This window comes from Schistocerca nitens, chromosome 5 (assembly GCF_023898315.1).
Source record: "Schistocerca nitens isolate TAMUIC-IGC-003100 chromosome 5, iqSchNite1.1, whole genome shotgun sequence".
Lineage (NCBI taxonomy): Eukaryota > Metazoa > Arthropoda > Insecta > Orthoptera > Acrididae > Schistocerca > Schistocerca nitens.
The window spans coordinates 819,127,089-819,146,246 of NC_064618.1; positions in this window are offsets into that span (position 1 = coordinate 819,127,089).

Consider the following 19,158-nt stretch of genomic DNA (forward strand, 5'->3'; position numbering starts at 1 on the left):
AGCAGCTCCTCAATTATCTTAGAGGTCCAGAATATCCAGTGCACTCAGTAATTAACGATTACTTAAGAGGCATTGGTAATTTCGAAGACCCAGACGGGATCACACACAAATTCCGTCTAATGAGTTTGCCGTCAAAGACAGAAATTGACAGGATTTCAGGATACTTTGGACGTGTCAACGCGCAGACGCACAATCTGTATGAGGGGCTCCCATCACCTGGCGTGGCTGTGTCTCGTATGATGAGAGATATGATATACACACGAGATCAGAACGTTGGAACTGATTGGGACCTTCCGGATCAGCTGCGCCCTGAACCGTTCCAGGTTGTAAATCCACCAGTGCAGCAAAATCAGAATGAGGAAGATGAAGGTGAGGTTAATTTGCAGCAGGAAGCTGCACCAGATGCGCCCGGACAGGAGAATCAAGACGGGCCACAACCTCAACCAGTACCAGCGCCGCCACAACCGCAACCACCACAGATGCAGAGGCCCAGGCCTACTGTCAATCTGTTAGGATGGGCGAGAGCGACGCAACTAACTAGAGAACAGCGTCAGGTCCTCGAGGTCATTGGTATGCCAGAAGAGTTTACCATCGATAACCCTCGGTTTGCAATGAACAATAGATTGTTTGAGGCAATTGCGGCTAGGGTGAGGACAACGCAGAAGAACGTGAAGATGGGCGCTTCGCTACATGAGCACGCCAGTGGCTCAATAGCACAGTGTCCCTTCGTGGAAAAGGAGAACGTAGCAGTATCGTTTTCTCGACTACGATACTATTGCGAAGGAGGTGTCAGAGGTGCCTGCGGCTACCAGTTGGACGCTAGACTAGCAGTAGCGGCGAGGGTATCAACTTACCGACTACGGAAGGAGCCAGACCAGAGAGGAAGACATTACTGGTCTTGTTATGACTACAATGATTACCAACAGGTGCCGGAAGATTGGATCGGCAACAGAAACCTTCTCTATGAATATGGGGAGGTAGAGAAGCTCAATAATGCAGATCGCCATACTGCATTTGTAGAAAAGGACATTTTCAGAACCCGTTGGATAGACGGGTGCATAAAAATAAAAAAAAGTGTAATGTGCTGCGAATACACAGAAAGATAGATCCTTTATCATTTAGCTACAAAATAGCAGGTCACCAACTGGAAGCAGTTAATACCATAAATTATCTGGGAGTACGCATTAGGAGTGATTTAAAATGGAATGATCATATAATGTTGATCGTCGGTAAAGCAGATGCCAGACTGAGATTCATTGGAAGAATCCTAAGGAAATGCAATCCGAAAACAAAGGAAGTAGGTTACAGTACGCTTGTTCGCCCACTGCTTGAATACTGCTCAGCAGTGTGGGATCCGTACCAGATAGGGTTGATACAAGACATAGAGAAGATCCAACGGAGAGCAGCGCGCTTCGTTACAGGATCATTTAGTAATCGCGAAAGCGTTACGGAGATGATAGATAAACTCCAGTGGAAGACTCTGCAGGAGAGACGCTCAGTAGCTCGGTACGGGCTTTTGTCAAAGTTTCGAGAACATACCTTCACCGAAGAGTCAAGCAGTATATTGCTCCCTCCTACGTATATCTCGCGAAGAGACCATGAGGATAAAATCAGAGAGATTAGAGCCCACACAGAGGCATACCGACAATCCGTCTTTCCACGAACAATACGAGACTGGAATAGAAGGGAGAACCGATAGAGGTACTGAAGGTACCCTCCGCCACACACCGTCAGGTGGCTTGCGGAGTATGGATGTAGATGTAGATGTAGATATAGATGCATCACATCCTCATGGCGGCATGACCTGCGTGCCTATTCTGTATCTTTCCGCCATTGTGCCGATCGTTTCGGTACTCAATAGCACCGAACGGTATAGCACGCGAATTAGAGTCCTTGCGTTATTCAGTACGCATTTCGGTAGCAATACCGTTCGGGTCTATGGAACCAAAGTGCTGTTGTCGGTTCGTGTCGCGCAAGCCAATCAAAATCAAGCGGCTGCAGATCCGCGCATGCGCACTGCAGCGCGCACAGCGCCACGAACACAAAGCGGCTAGCAGACGACACAGGCGCGCTATTCTTCCAAGTACCGAAAATTGCGCTTACGTTGCCATAACGCATGACGCCGCATTCCATCGAGCTGACGTGCCCGCCTTCATCGCCCTTGCCTCCTCCTTAACAGTATCAGGCGCGGTATATCCATTTCCATGATTCTCAGCTGAAATGCATAAAAAATTTTACAGTTTCTCTGACCGCATGTTTCCATGCATGCATAATAACGATAGTGTATTTGACTGTATTCTGCAGATTGTCTTAAATGCCGCATTATGTCATCTTATTCTCATTCACACTGACATCGTGTTAAACACCCGAAAAATTGATTCTGAGATTTTCAAAGAATAAGAAGAGAAATAGAATGTGGTTATAAAACGCTCCTAGAGATCCAAATGATTAAGTAGCCACTTCCCTATATGATGCGTCAACGATTTGGGTCTTAAAAACAAAACTGAAGGGAAAAAAACGCATTTTCGAGAGCTCCTGCAGTTCGTCGAAGTCTATAACATGCATCTCATGAATGAAAATGTTTCATATATGGTGCTACAGTCTAAAAATATTAAGGCAGAGATCTTCCATCTCTGTATGCTGTGGTTGAGGATTCGATCACAGATAAATAATTGTGACAAGCAAGATTATGAAGATGATTGTTGCTTGTTACATTCCCAGTAATTTAAGTTGTGCTCTTAGATTCCTGAGCCGGCCGCGGTGGTCTAGCGGTTCTAGGCGCTCAGTCCGGAACCGCGCGACTGCTATGGTCGCAGGTTCGAATCCTGCCTCGGGCATGGATGTGTGTGATGTCCTTAGGTTAGTTAGGTTTAAGTAGTTCTAAGTTCTAGGGGACTGATGACCACAGATGTTAAGTCCCATAGTGCTCAGAGCCATTTGAACCCTTTGAACCATCTTAGATTCCTGTCTAACTGCGTACTCGGAAATCGCTACATATTCGGAAAAAATGGTGAATTATTTCTGACAAGAAAAAATATAAAGGTCACTGTCGGTTATTTCACTCACAGCAATTTTACATTTCGTATTTTAAACACAGAAATCACGAAATCGTTACTGAGGCAGTGCGCTCTTACACGAATATTGCAGAAAAATCTTAATAACAATGTCTCAGAACGTGTTGCATATATGAAGAGGGAAAGAAAAATTTTTGCATCCACCCATGCGCGAACCTGTGACCTTTCGTATCGTACTCCCGCGCGCTAACTACTTGGCCACACCAAACGACAGGCACACAATGCTCAATGAACGTAGGCTGACTTCTTTGCCAAACGGTGCTGCGTAAGTCATAAATGCGTGATTCCAATATCAGGCTTCACATAATTGCTTTCCATTGTTACTTGAAAGTTGTAAACACGTTTCGATAATTACTAACTAACCCATTTGTGGGAAAAAGTACACAAAGGTACTAGTAACGTCAGTTCACACACACATGTAATGTACATAAGCAGAGCCGATGTCTTGATATTTAATGATGTTTACGCTCTTATTTGCATAAAAATAATACGTATTTTGAGAGAATATTGACGAAAAACTTTTTTTTTATGTAATCATTCACAGTAAGAACCTCACCTAACCATATTTCTAACAAAGGAAAATAGTCTATTGCGAACTCACTTTCCAACCGGATGCGTCCTCTGGTGATTCTTTAGTAACACAATCACTAAATCCAAAGTTAAAACCGCTAAATATGTTTCAAATAACAAATTATAGGTGTAAATAAACCATAGCTCACCGATCGACCGGACCAGACCGAAATCTAACACCTCTCGGGACACTTGTCGTAAAATCGGTGGGAGGACCGTTCGGTAACAAGTCTCAGAAGCTTACTGAATAGGATATTCCGATAAAGAACCGAAAATGACGTCACTACCGAGACTAACCTACTACACCGATCGGTATGAACGATACAGAATAGGGCCCCTGGTTGAAGGATGTGGAAGGTGTTCTCTACTTCTAATATTCACCAGGGCTTCCACTGGTGCATCCATACCACCAGTCGCGCATTTTAGCAGTGAATGTTACCAAAATATCTAGTGTTCGTAAAATTGCTGCCTTCCTCCAATACTTACAAGGCAGTAAATGTGACGTAGCTTTCCTTCAAGAAGTTACGGTTCACCTTATTGATCATCTTTCACCTTATCACGACATTGTGGATATTGATCCTGAAACGAATTGTGGCACGGCCATTTTAACAGCGTCTGGTTTCGACGTTAAAGACGTGGACATTTTACCGAATGGATGAAGGACAGCTTTTGTCATCCACGACATTTCCTTTGTCAGTTTGTACGCGTCCTCAGTAACGGACAATAAACGTGTGAGAAGTTCTTTTTTAGCCAAGATTTGTATCGTCTTTTTTATCGAAATCGCTGAAAAATAATCCTCGGTGGAGATTTTAATCGTGTTCTCTGCTATGAAGATCACGAGCAGCGAGCTAGTAAGTGTCTTAAATTGCAACTCTTGAAACTCACAAACTTGTAGATACGTGGACTAGTTTCCGTCCCAGTGCCAAAGGCTCTACTTATTTTTACAATACTGGATGCTATAAATTAGACACAATATATATCAACGGAACTTACTGTTCAGATTCTCCAGGCGAATGTTTTTCCAACGGTCTTTTCAGATCATTGTGGCTATTTGTGTACGTTTCACATTCCATATGTTCGTCCCGAGCACACACTTTCGTATTGGAAAGAGAACACCAGCTCTTGCATGACGCTTCCCTTGCCGACCAAGTGCAATTACTCTGGCAGCAGGCTCTTCAACATAATCAGCAGGCGCATTTCGAAATTGATTGGTGGCTTCATCACACAAAGCTTGCTATCCCAAACCTGCTTATTATTGTCGTGAAAAAGCACACTGGAACACGATGACGGTGGCTTTTCATCAAGATGTTTTGCAAGATATTGTTTGCAAAGTTACCGACCGTCCGGACTTACACTACAGGAAGTTAAAACGAAAATGATCTGTAGTGGATACACAATGTTTCATAGTACGTTGCAGGCCTTACGATGCAACGATGAAAGAACCACTTTCCATGGATCATTTAAAAAGGGATCGACTGCCCCGAGATAAACCTTTTCATCCGGGATTAGATCACAAATGACGGCATCAAGACTACTCATAAGAAGGTTATTCAAGCTGAAATTTACGAACACTTCTTCCATCTTTTTCAGTGCCAGCCAATGGAGCATACTGCTTTGCAGTCACTGTTACAAGAAGTTCCCCATATTTAAACCAGAACTGATACATTACATTTAGATGCACATTTACGGTTGATGAAATTTATGATGCGGTTACAGCCATCCTGAAGGGCGAAGCACCTGGCAACGATGGTCTTCCAGTTGAAATTTACGTCAAATTTTACTACCTCTTAAAAGACAATTTTGTTACAATGACAAATGAGATTTTTCGTTCGCTAGTTGGCTAAAAAGGGGGAAAGGGACCAAATTGCTTGGTCATCAGTCCCGTGTTCATACTGTAACAATTCCACAAGGGAAACAATAAAACAGACGAGACATACAGCACAACAATGAGAGGAAGGGAAACCCACTTTGATAGAAGAACAATAAACAGTACAAGGAACAAAATAGGACAAGAAAAACACAGAGAGATGCACGAAATAGAAGAGAGCAACACTGGAGAGCAGATTACCATGGCTGGCTGACCACGAGAATAAAAGGGCAAGCCAGTCACTCTGCAACACCCAAAAAGAACTACGGTGGAGGACACAGAGGGACAAAGGACATGAGCTAAAACTTAGATCAAATGATAAAACCCACCCTCACGTATAAAAAGTGAAACCAAATTAGCCGATGAGGCACTGTCTGCTAAAAACAATGACGAAGTGGTCTCAGGGCAGCCAAACAAGGATAGTGCAAAAGAATATGGGCCACCGGACACCAGGGGCCACACCGACACTGAGGTCTTCAGGGCGCAGGAGCCAGCTGTGGGTCACCCAAGCGTGGCCAATGTTGAGCCAGCAGAGAACCGCAGAGTCCCTGTTACAGGCCCGCATAGAGGACTTCCACACATTCGTAAGCTCCTTAATGGCATGCAGTTTGTTGTGCATACTCAGACTATGCCATTCCGTCTCTCGAAGCCGATAAACCTTGTGGCGTAATAATGAACACATGTCAGTTATTGGAATGCCAATCTCCATCAGCGGTTTCCATGTAGACTGTTGGGCCAGCCTGTTGGAAAGTTCATTGCCTGGGATTCCAACACATCCTGGGATCCTGACAAACACCACTGAAAGACTCAACTGTTCCAGGTCACATTGGTTGGTTTGTGGGGTTTGAAGGCACCAGACTACAAAGGCCATTGGTCCCGTGTTCCACGACCATAAAATCCTACGCTGAATAAAAAAACAAGCAACGGAGGTGACAAGGGACGACACAGAACAAGAAAGACACAGACAAAGAACAGACAAAAGAAATAACAAACACACAGTGTTAAAGTTGTTGGTCGACCATGGAAACAAAAAAGGTAAAGAAAACCACCAAGAGACACACTAACAACCCTAATCTGAAACCGGAGGCCAAAGGCCAGCATACACAACAAAGAGACAAACCCTCAGTTTGAGCAATAAAAACCCCTGCGTGAATAAAACTCAAAACTAAGCCTGCCTGCCATTGCAGAGTCATCCCTTAATAGTGCAGGGAGCGCATCAGGCAGTGCGGCTGAGTGCAGTTAAAAGCAGACAGGCCAACAAGATGTGGACCACTGTCAACGCTGATCCACAGTGACATAGGGGTGGGTTCTCACGGCGCAATAAATGACCTTGCATCAGCCACGTGTGGCCAATGCATAGCTGGCAGAGAACAACTGAGTCCTTGCAAGAGGCTCGCAAGGAGGAGCGCCTCACACCTGTAGTCTCCTTAATTACCCGAAGCTTAATGTTACATCTTTGAGCTTTTGTAAAGGTTGTTGTATGGAATCGATATCACAAAATTTTATACTCCTTTCTTTGTAAATTCTTTGATGTCATGGTTTGATTCTATGCAGTGTAGTATATCTGTCATTTAAATTCTGTCTCAATTGGAGGGAGACAAAACTTACTGTATACATTTGGAATTTGGGTGAATAATTTTTTGGTAGAAATACTAATATGTGTAAATGTTCTGTTTTATTTAAAATCTTTGTTTGCTGTTATGTAAATTGCTGACCTTCACTTAGGGTTCTTAGTTACTTTGATGTTAAAGGTATAGTGGTTCCCCTCGGGAACGGAACTGTGTAGCGCGCGCAACTTGTGGTTGGCCTAGGTAGAAAAGGTGGAACAAGAGTCAGACGGGGACGAGCTACCAAACTGTGTACTGCCCATGTAAGAGTTGTATATTGTACTGGTTCCGAGAGAGGCTTTTCCTGACGCTTTCCAATGCCTCGGATGGATGGCTAAAGAACTGGAGCTATTCTGGAATTGATGTCTATCATCGCCGACAGAGCCTGGCAATTCTACCTGCATATCCACCTACCAACATGCAATTTCCACCACATTGCGCAATCACTGTAATGGAACACTATAGTAATGTACAGTGAAGGATCAGCTCATTGGATGTTTAGTGTACTCAAATACAAGGTAAATGTTAACTGAACTTTTGTACCTACCGTGATTTATCCTCAGTCACATATCCACTTAGTGTCCCTCCCATGCTAAAGTACTTACCGAGTGTCCTTTACTGAAAGAAAGTTAAAGTTAACGTGGCAAGAGAGTCATCTAAAGTTCATGATGCTGAAAATAATTTTTCTATTAAAGCTGCTTATTAATATATTGTTGCCAAATTCAAAATTAAAAGTTCTTAAAATTGAGGATTATAAAGTTTTGCTTAGTTGATGATCATAGTGCTGCCTGTAGCAGATTTTAAAAGGTGAGTCAGTTTCTTGTAAATTTGTCAACATTGTGTCTCACTGCAGTAAAAGTTGTGAATTGCAGTTGTGGATAGTTGGATGCTTGCTAAGCACTTGTTTCTTTTGGGTATTGAAAGTGCATATTAATAGTGTAATAAGATCCACAGGTTATCCTTTACCACTATTTATGAAAACAATAATTTCTTTATTCAAAAGACAGTGAGAAGTAACCTGTTAGTGAATTCCATTTAACTTTCATTCTAATTAGAATAGTATTTAGTTGAGAGACATTTAACCTGTGACCAGTTCATAATTTTGCAGTGAACTACATTTATAATTTTATGTCAGCTAGGAAAATATTTGAACAATAATACTGAACCTATCTCCAATTAATGATTCTGCAGTGAATATTAATAGTAATGTTATAAAGACCATTTGATTTGAATAAGCCCTGAAAATAATAGTGTGTTTCGTTATCTGTTATATTTACGCAAATAGTTTGTTCTGCTCTGTTAGCTTCCAATCTTACTATGTACATATGCAGGTGTCAGAGTTCGTTTCACTCGTGTGTGGCAAAATATAGGTTGTGTTTGTCCGTTAAGGTTACTCATACTTAATTTCTTGAACAAGAATGTCAATCATCCTCTTGCCTAATTAGGCTGACAACCGTTTTCCTTGTTCTTTGAACAGTGTAGATAGGTAAAATATTGTTTTTACTGTTCTAATATTTACGTAATTCTGACTTTCATTTCCGATAATCCACCACCGTTAGGTACAACACGGTCAACATAACAAAATTCCTCTCAGAGGGTAACACTGCTCTGTTGCTTTATACCACAATTGCTTTAACAAGATAGTTTTATTTCACGACCTGCTTCCAACTTTAAGGTTATGGTATAGCAGTAGCATACAGTAGTGTCATACGTGGCGCCCCGTGACAGGACATTGTTCAATTTGCACCTACAGACGGAAAAAAATTACAGGTGGTTAGTGTTTTACAAACATAGAGTGAACAGAAAACTTCAAGCGGCACGAACCTGTAACTTATTTGACAGAACTGGTAGTGAAAGTTCAGCTTAAAGTGAAAATTAAAGTTATCAGTACTTAACAATAATTAAAATGGACAGAAAACCAGAAATAAATCGAGACACGCGAGAACAGAATGCAACCAAGAGCAGTTCAGGCAGCACACCAACAGATGGCACTGCGCGCGATTTAAATTACGTACGATATCACGCGGACGTCAATAAACAGATAGAAGCTATGAATGTCGCGCGTACTAAGCAAGACAATATAGGCGATGTTTTTGAAGACAGTGGCTATGCTAATGAATCGAGGGATACGTTTAAATCACCAAAAAGAGAAAGGGCTGTAGGTCTTGAACACGAAAATGCAGTAGAAACCAAAAGTGAAAAAGACATCAGATGTGACTGATTTGTTCAGATGTTGTCTACGCAATTTGCAACACAAACTGCAGCACTCAACAACAATAATAATACACAAATCGCAGCACAGGGGCAACAAAATGCAGCAGACAATGACAATATCAAGGCGCACATTATTGCACAAAGTAAACAAATCGAAATGCAGAGTACCAGACTCCGTAAACAAATTGTAGAAGTCAACTCAAGGGTAGGAATAGTGAGTAATGAAATCAAAAATATTAAAAGCGAAATTACTGTCATCAATGGCAATATTGCCCACGTACAAAGACAGATTGATGACATTAACGACAGATTTGACACTGAAGTAATTAAAATTCAAGACCAAATAGAACCCTTAGTCAGTACTAAAGTGGACGAAAAGTTATTCGGTATTAAATCCGAAATACAAACAGAATGCAACGCGGAATTTGCACATATTAAACAATCTGTAACAGAAACAAGCAGAGAACTAACCAAACAGATTGTTACTTGCAAACAGAAGTGTAACCATAACACTTCACAAATCCAAGGCAAAATATATGACTTGGAAAGAAAAATACAATCAGGACCTACACATTTTACTGAAAGAATTCCTTTCAGTAAAATATTAGAGGGCGAGGAAAAATTCGACCCTGCAAAGAGACATAACGGATGGCACCCTCTTGATTTTGTAAAGAATTGTGAAAGAAACTTTCCTGAATATGTATCTGACCAGGAAAAAATCAATGTTGTGATCAGTGCCTTAACGGGAGAAGCAAAAAGGTGGGGGTTGAATCTGGATACTAACCAGATGTCTTTTGAAGGCTTTAAACAAAAAATGATTGACGAATACTGGTCAGAACAGAAACAAGACCAGTTGTGGCGTGAGTTCCTAATGGCCAGGCTGTATGACACCAGGGTTAGACAAACCATGAAAGAGTTTTGCGAATCGTGCTATAGGAAACTAATATAACTAAAAGCAAAAAGGACTGAAGCCGAGTTCGTTTGGGTTCTTTGGCACGAACTGCTTGAGGATTCTAAACGATATGTTGGGAGTGCCCACAGAAGTTTTTCTGCGTTGTTGGAAAGGGTAGAGGATGAAGATCACTGGCGAAGAAATCGTGAGGCTCGTCCCGATAATAACAACTATTATTCGCGAGAAAGTAATGACCAAATAGCACGACCTGAATACGATAGATTTCGTGTAAACACGATTCAAAGAGGTCTGGCAAGAGGTAGTGGAAATTATACGAGCGCGGCAGGAGATACATGGCCCGGAATTTCCAAACGGGCCTCTCGCAGATGTTTCTCGTGCTTGTGTTGTCATATGGACGACGACCCGAGCAGCAGTCGCGACAAGAAGAGAGCGGAAGTAGACAGATGCGAATGCACTGTGCAAATCTCTGGAAGCGCGCTGTGCAGCGTGTGCGAGGAGAGCAATCCCACGTCGGCAGCAGGGGCGCCTTCCAGCACACCGACACACGCCGCACGTTACCCACTGCTCGGCCACGTGGCGGAGCGCCCGCAAATTCGCAGTCACTCCTGCGACGACGAGTGTGCCTCAGATGCACTCGCTTTTGCGGAAGGACGCGCTTTGCGTCAAATGTGGCCCTATTTCAACCGGAAACTGCGACTGTATATTTTGGGAGAAGAGCAGAATGCGCCTTATGCCGTGCGGCTACAATATAATGACGCCAACGGCCATACCACGTTGAGTACACCGGTTCTCGTCCTATCAAACAAGTTACGCAACATTCGGCCCGCTTAGTATCTGTCTGGCTGCTCCCCCCGTCCACATAGCGCGCTCCGTCGCTGTGCAGCAGGCTGGTGTTTACGTCGACTGCGTCGCGAGCCGCAGCCTAGCAGCTCAACTCTTCTATTCTAGCCGGCCGCGGTGGCCGTGCGGTTCTAGGCGCTCCAGTCCGGAGCCGCGCTGCTGCTACGGTCGCAGGTTCGAATCCTGCCTCGGGCATGGGTGTGTGTGATGTCTTTAGGTTAGTTAGGTTTAAGTAGTTCTAAGTTCTAGGGGACTGATGACCACAGCAGTTGAGTCCCATAGTGCTCAGAGCCATTTGAACCATTTTTTCTTCTATTCTACGACCAGCGTAACACCGAAAAACCATAAACCGTGTAAACTCCGTGCAGTGTGTTTTCCAGTCTAGTGCCGCTAGGCCGTCTCCGTATGAAGTACACGAATGAATTTTTACCGACATTCGGATTCCGGAAAATGACTTGATCGGCATCTTGTTAGACTTTATTGAAAATTCTTCTTTTTTGAAACTACCGAATGCGGATAATGTCAACAACGTTCTTGCCGAATGTGGTGGCATTAAGAAATACAAACACGTAGATGGTTCTGTGTCGGATGTGGTCCTTTTGCCGGCAGGCTTTGGTGTTCGACTCGTAAAGGTTTATAATGTGCCTTTTGAATGCCCAAATCAGACCATTGCTAGAAAACGTAGTGAATACGGAAGTTCGACGACGATGTGTGGCCGAGTGGTTTTCGCTACAGAGTCCTTAGTGGGGTCAGAACTGTTCGCATTGACTTGAAAAAGCAAATTCCTTCCTATCTGACTATGGTGGGGAGTCGTGCTTTCATCAACCGCAAACGTGCTCGGCTCATGGCGGCACTGATCATTTGCGACAAACGTGTAGACAGTGTCGACCGTTCCAACTCCCACGCGAGAATGTTGAAGGAACTACCTATGCCGGCGCGTTGGTAGCGGATAGTGCTGTCGCTGCCGATCCACAACTGTCACCGCTGCATCGACCTCCATGTACGAATCAGTGCGTATAACGGATGCTACTGTTCCGCCAGATCAAGTGGCACAACGTTTATCAGCAGCACAGACTTCACATGAGGCTCTCAAGCCCAATGTGCCGTCTGTTGTACAACCGACCGATTCTCAGACATTTGTTGTAACTCCCAATCCGATCTCTACTTCCGGATCGTCTGCAGAGAAAAGGAAAACGACGACGCCACAGGGTCCACAGAATGTGGGTGAAGGGGATGTTAGTAGTGCCGAAAGTGAGACGTCCCACGCGTCCACTCAGTCCGCCCCATTGAACAAAAACCGAAGCGCCATTCGAAGGCGGAAGCGTCTGTTGCCCAGGATGCTAAGTTTGACAAGCAGTTCACGATCTGACAACCACTCTCGCACGAGGGTGACACGTTTCGCCGTCTCCGCGTGCTGCCTCCGTATCGGCACCCGATGCCTCGGTGGCCCCGCCGCTGCCCTTTTAATTTCGAATAGGGTACTTACTCAGCGGAGTCGAGAATGGTGAAAATTGAAGAGAGAGGATGGAGCAGCGATAACGCGCCCCCTCAGATGAGAGGAAAACAAAGAGGAGGTCGTGGACATGGTCGTGGACGTGGCAGGATTGAGCCAGAACCAGCCGTTCCACCACAGACGTCAGTTCAACCACCGGTGCGTCGCAATGAGATTGATGGAATAGTAAAACCAGTTTCAGCGACAGTACCAAAGCCCACACATTTGTCGAAGACACCTTCGCCACTAACAAATGATCCATTGTGGCAAGAGGCCTTCGTCATCTTAGGCGACAAGGGATTTGTCGAAGACCCGGGCGAGAAGAGGTTTACAGATACGTTCGACGGATTTGTGACTCTGGTGAACTCGACGTACACTGCAGTTTGCGCCAATGATAAGGAGTTCAGCCGACATGTTTCGGCAAGCATGTACTATTATTATAATGTCATGCACTTTTGGGCGCGAGTTGCAGCGATCAGGCAACACGACGGACGAGCGACTCGTGAGGAGCAGCAGCTCCTCAATTATCTTAGAGGTCCAGAATATCCAGTGCACTCAGTAATTAACGATTACTTAAGAGGCATTGGTAATTTCGAAGACCCAGACGGGATCACACACAAATTCCGTCTAATGAGTTTGCCGTCAAAGACAGAAATTGACAGGATTTCAGGATACTTTGGACGTGTCAACGCGCAGACGCACAATCTGTATGAGGGGCTCCCATCACCTGGCGTGGCTGTGTCTCGTATGATGAGAGATATGATATACACACGAGATCAGAACGTTGGAACTGATTGGGACCTTCCGGATCAGCTGCGCCCTGAACCGTTCCAGGTTGTAAATCCACCAGTGCAGCAAAATCAGAATGAGGAAGATGAAGGTGAGGTTAATTTGCAGCAGGAAGCTGCACCAGATGCGCCCGGACAGGAGAATCAAGACGGGCCACAACCTCAACCAGTACCAGCGCCGCCACAACCGCAACCACCACAGATGCAGAGGCCCAGGCCTACTGTCAATCTGTTAGGATGGGCGAGAGCGACGCAACTAACTAGAGAACAGCGTCAGGTCCTCGAGGTCATTGGTATGCCAGAAGAGTTTACCATCGATAACCCTCGGTTTGCAATGAACAATAGATTGTTTGAGGCAATTGCGGCTAGGGTGAGGACAACGCAGAAGAACGTGAAGATGGGCGCTTCGCTACATGAGCACGCCAGTGGCTCAATAGCACAGTGTCCCTTCGTGGAAAAGGAGAACGTAGCAGTATCGTTTTCTCGACTACGATACTATTGCGAAGGAGGTGTCAGAGGTGCCTGCGGCTACCAGTTGGACGCTAGACTAGCAGTAGCGGCGAGGGTATCAACTTACCGACTACGGAAGGAGCCAGACCAGAGAGGAAGACATTACTGGTCTTGTTATGACTACAATGATTACCAACAGGTGCCGGAAGATTGGATCGGCAACAGAAACCTTCTCTATGAATATGGGGAGGTAGAGAAGCTCAATAATGCAGATCGCCATACTGCATTTGTAGAAAAGGACATTTTCAGAACCCGTTGGATAGACGGGTGCATAAAAATAAAAAAAAGTGTAATGTGCTGCGAATACACAGAAAGATAGATCCTTTATCATTTAGCTACAAAATAGCAGGTCACCAACTGGAAGCAGTTAATACCATAAATTATCTGGGAGTACGCATTAGGAGTGATTTAAAATGGAATGATCATATAATGTTGATCGTCGGTAAAGCAGATGCCAGACTGAGATTCATTGGAAGAATCCTAAGGAAATGCAATCCGAAAACAAAGGAAGTAGGTTACAGTACGCTTGTTCGCCCACTGCTTGAATACTGCTCAGCAGTGTGGGATCCGTACCAGATAGGGTTGATACAAGACATAGAGAAGATCCAACGGAGAGCAGCGCGCTTCGTTACAGGATCATTTAGTAATCGCGAAAGCGTTACGGAGATGATAGATAAACTCCAGTGGAAGACTCTGCAGGAGAGACGCTCAGTAGCTCGGTACGGGCTTTTGTCAAAGTTTCGAGAACATACCTTCACCGAAGAGTCAAGCAGTATATTGCTCCCTCCTACGTATATCTCGCGAAGAGACCATGAGGATAAAATCAGAGAGATTAGAGCCCACACAGAGGCATACCGACAATCCGTCTTTCCACGAACAATACGAGACTGGAATAGAAGGGAGAACCGATAGAGGTACTGAAGGTACCCTCCGCCACACACCGTCAGGTGGCTTGCGGAGTATGGATGTAGATGTAGATGTAGATATAGATGCATCACATCCTCATGGCGGCATGACCTGCGTGCCTATTCTGTATCTTTCCGCCATTGTGCCGATCGTTTCGGTACTCAATAGCACCGAACGGTATAGCACGCGAATTAGAGTCCTTGCGTTATTCAGTACGCATTTCGGTAGCAATACCGTTCGGGTCTATGGAACCAAAGTGCTGTTGTCGGTTCGTGTCGCGCAAGCCAATCAAAATCAAGCGGCTGCAGATCCGCGCATGCGCACTGCAGCGCGCACAGCGCCACGAACACAAAGCGGCTAGCAGACGACACAGGCGCGCTATTCTTCCAAGTACCGAAAATTGCGCTTACGTTGCCATAACGCATGACGCCGCATTCCATCGAGCTGACGTGCCCGCCTTCATCGCCCTTGCCTCCTCCTTAACAGTATCAGGCGCGGTATATCCATTTCCATGATTCTCAGCTGAAATGCATAAAAAATTTTACAGTTTCTCTGACCGCATGTTTCCATGCATGCATAATAACGATAGTGTATTTGACTGTATTCTGCAGATTGTCTTAAATGCCGCATTATGTCATCTTATTCTCATTCACACTGACATCGTGTTAAACACCCGAAAAATTGATTCTGAGATTTTCAAAGAATAAGAAGAGAAATAGAATGTGGTTATAAAACGCTCCTAGAGATCCAAATGATTAAGTAGCCACTTCCCTATATGATGCGTCAACGATTTGGGTCTTAAAAACAAAACTGAAGGGAAAAAAACGCATTTTCGAGAGCTCCTGCAGTTCGTCGAAGTCTATAACATGCATCTCATGAATGAAAATGTTTCATATATGGTGCTACAGTCTAAAAATATTAAGGCAGAGATCTTCCATCTCTGTATGCTGTGGTTGAGGATTCGATCACAGATAAATAATTGTGACAAGCAAGATTATGAAGATGATTGTTGCTTGTTACATTCCCAGTAATTTAAGTTGTGCTCTTAGATTCCTGAGCCGGCCGCGGTGGTCTAGCGGTTCTAGGCGCTCAGTCCGGAACCGCGCGACTGCTATGGTCGCAGGTTCGAATCCTGCCTCGGGCATGGATGTGTGTGATGTCCTTAGGTTAGTTAGGTTTAAGTAGTTCTAAGTTCTAGGGGACTGATGACCACAGATGTTAAGTCCCATAGTGCTCAGACCCATTTGAACCCTTTGAACCATCTTAGATTCCTGTCTAACTGCGTACTCGGAAATCGCTACATATTCGGAAAAAATGGTGAATTATTTCTGACAAGAAAAAATATAAAGGTCACTGTCGGTTATTTCACTCACAGCAATTTTACATTTCGTATTTTAAACACAGAAATCACGAAATCGTTACTGAGGCAGTGCGCTCTTACACGAATATTGCAGAAAAATCTTAATAACAATGTCTCAGAACGTGTTGCATATATGAAGAGGGAAAGAAAAATTTTTGCATCCACCCATGCGCGAACCTGTGACCTTTCGTATCGTACTCCCGCGCGCTAACTACTTGGCCACACCAAACGACAGGCACACAATGCTCAATGAACGTAGGCTGACTTCTTTGCCAAACGGTGCTGCGTAAGTCATAAATGCGTGATTCCAATATCAGGCTTCACATAATTGCTTTCCATTGTTACTTGAAAGTTGTAAACACGTTTCGATAATTACTAACTAACCCATTTGTGGGAAAAAGTACACAAAGGTACTAGTAACGTCAGTTCACACACATGTAATGTACATAAGCAGAGCCGATGTCTTGATATTTAATGATGTTTACGCTCTTATTTGCATAAAAATAATACGTATTTTGAGAGAATATTGACGAAAAACTTTTTTTTTATGTAATCATTCACAGTAAGAACCTCACCTAACCATATTTCTAACAAAGGAAAATAGTCTATTGCGAACTCACTTTCCAACCGGATGCGTCCTCTGGTGATTCTTTAGTAACACAATCACTAAATCCAAAGTTAAAACCGCTAAATATGTTTCAAATTACAAATTATAGGTGTAAATAAACCATAGCTCACCGATCGACAGGACCAGACTGAAATCTAAAACCTCTCGGTACACTTGTCGTAAAATCGGTGGGAGGACCGTTCGGTACCAAGTCTCAGAAGCTTACTGAATAGGATATTCCGATAAAGAACCGAAAATGACGTCACTACCGAGACTAACCTACTACACCGATCGGTATGAACGATACAGAATAGGGCCCCTGGTTGAAGGATGTGGAAGGTGTTCTCTACTTCTAATATTCACCAGGGCTTCCACTGATGCATCCATACCACCAGTCGCGCATTTTAGCAGTGAATGTTACCAAAATATCTAGTGTTCGTAAAATTGCTGCCTTCCTCCAATACTTACAAGGCAGTAAATGTGACGTAGCTTTCCTTCAAGAAGTTACGGTTCAACTTATTGATCATCTTTCACCTTATCACGACATTGTGGATATTGATCCTGAAACGAATTGTGGCACGGCCATTTTAACAGCGTCTGGTTTCGACGTTAAAGACGTGGACATTTTACCGAATGGATGAAGGACAGCTTTTGTCATCCACGACATTTCCTTTGTCAGTTTGTACGCGTCCTCAGTAACGGACAATAAACGTGCGAGAAGTTCTTTTTTAGCCAAGATTTGTATCGTCTTTTTTATCGAAATCGCTGAAAAATAATCCTCGGTGGAGATTTTAATCGTGTTCTCTGCTATGAAGATCACGAGCAGCGAGCTAGTAAGTGTCTTAAATTGCAACTCTTGAAACTCACAAACTTGTAGATACGTGGACTAGTTTCCGTCCCAGTGCCAAAGGCTCTACTTATTTTTACAATACTGGATGCTATAAATTAGACACAATATATATCAACGGAACTTACTGTTCAGATTCTCCAGGCGAATGTTTTTCCAACGGTCTTTTCAGATCATTGTGGCTATTTGTGTACGTTTCACATTCCATATGTTCGTCCCGAGCACACACTTTCGTATTGGAAAGAGAACACCAGCTCTTGCATGACGCTTCCCTTGCCGACCAAGTGTAATTACTCTGGCAGCAGGCTCTTCAACATAATCAGCAGGCGCATTTCGAAATTGATTGGTGGCTTCATCACACAAAGCTTGCTATCCCAAACCTGCTTATTACTGTCGTGAAAAAGCACACAGGAACACGATGACGGTGGCTTTTCATCAAGATGTTTTGCAAGATATTGTTTGCAAAGTTACCGACCGTCCGGACTTACACTACAGGAAGTTAAAACGAAAATGATCTGTAGTGGATACACAATGTTTCATAGTACGTTGCAGGCCTTACGATGCAACGATGAAAGAACCACTTTCCATGGATCATTTAAAAAGGGATCGACTGCCCCGAGATAAACCTTTTCATCCGGGATTAGATCACAAATGACGGCATCAAGACTACTCATAAGAAGGTTATTCAAGCTGAAATTTACGAACACTTCTTCCATCTTTTTCAGTGCCAGCCAATGGAGCATACTGCTTTGCAGTCACTGTTACAAGAAGTTCCCCATATTTAAACCAGAACTGATACATTACATTTAGATGCACATTTACGGTTGATGAAATTTATGATGCGGTTACAGCCATCCTGAAGGGCGAAGCACCTGGCAACGATGGTCTTCCAGTTGAAATTTACGTCAAATTTTACTACCTCTTAAAAGACAATTTTGTTACAATGACAAATGAGATTTTTCGTTCGCTAGTTGGCTAAAAAGGGGGAAAGGGACCAAATTGCTTGGTCATCAGTCCCGTGTTCATACTGTAACAATTCCACAAGGGAAACAATAAAACAGACGAGACATACAGCACAACAACGAGAGGAAGGGAAACCCACTTTGATAGAAGAACAATAAACAGTACAAGGAACAAAATAGGACAAGAAAAACACAGAGAGATGCACGAAATAGAAGAGAGCAACACTGGAGAGCAGATTACCATGGCTGGCTGACCACGAGAATAAAAGGGCAAGCCAGTCACTCTGCAACACCCAAAAAGAACTACGGTGGAGGACACAGAGGGACAAAGGACATGAGCTAAAACTTAGATCAAATGATAAAACCCACCCTCACGTATAAAAAGTGAAACCAAATTAGCCGATGAGGCACTGTCTGCTAAAAATAATGACGAAGTGGTCTCAGGGCAGCCAAACAAGGATAGTGCAAAAGAATATGGGCCACCGGACACCAGGGGCCACACCGACACTGAGGTCTTCAGGGCGCAGGAGCCAGCTGTGGGTCACCCAAGCGTGGCCAATGTTGAGCCAGCAGAGAACCGCAGAGTCCCTGTTACAGGCCC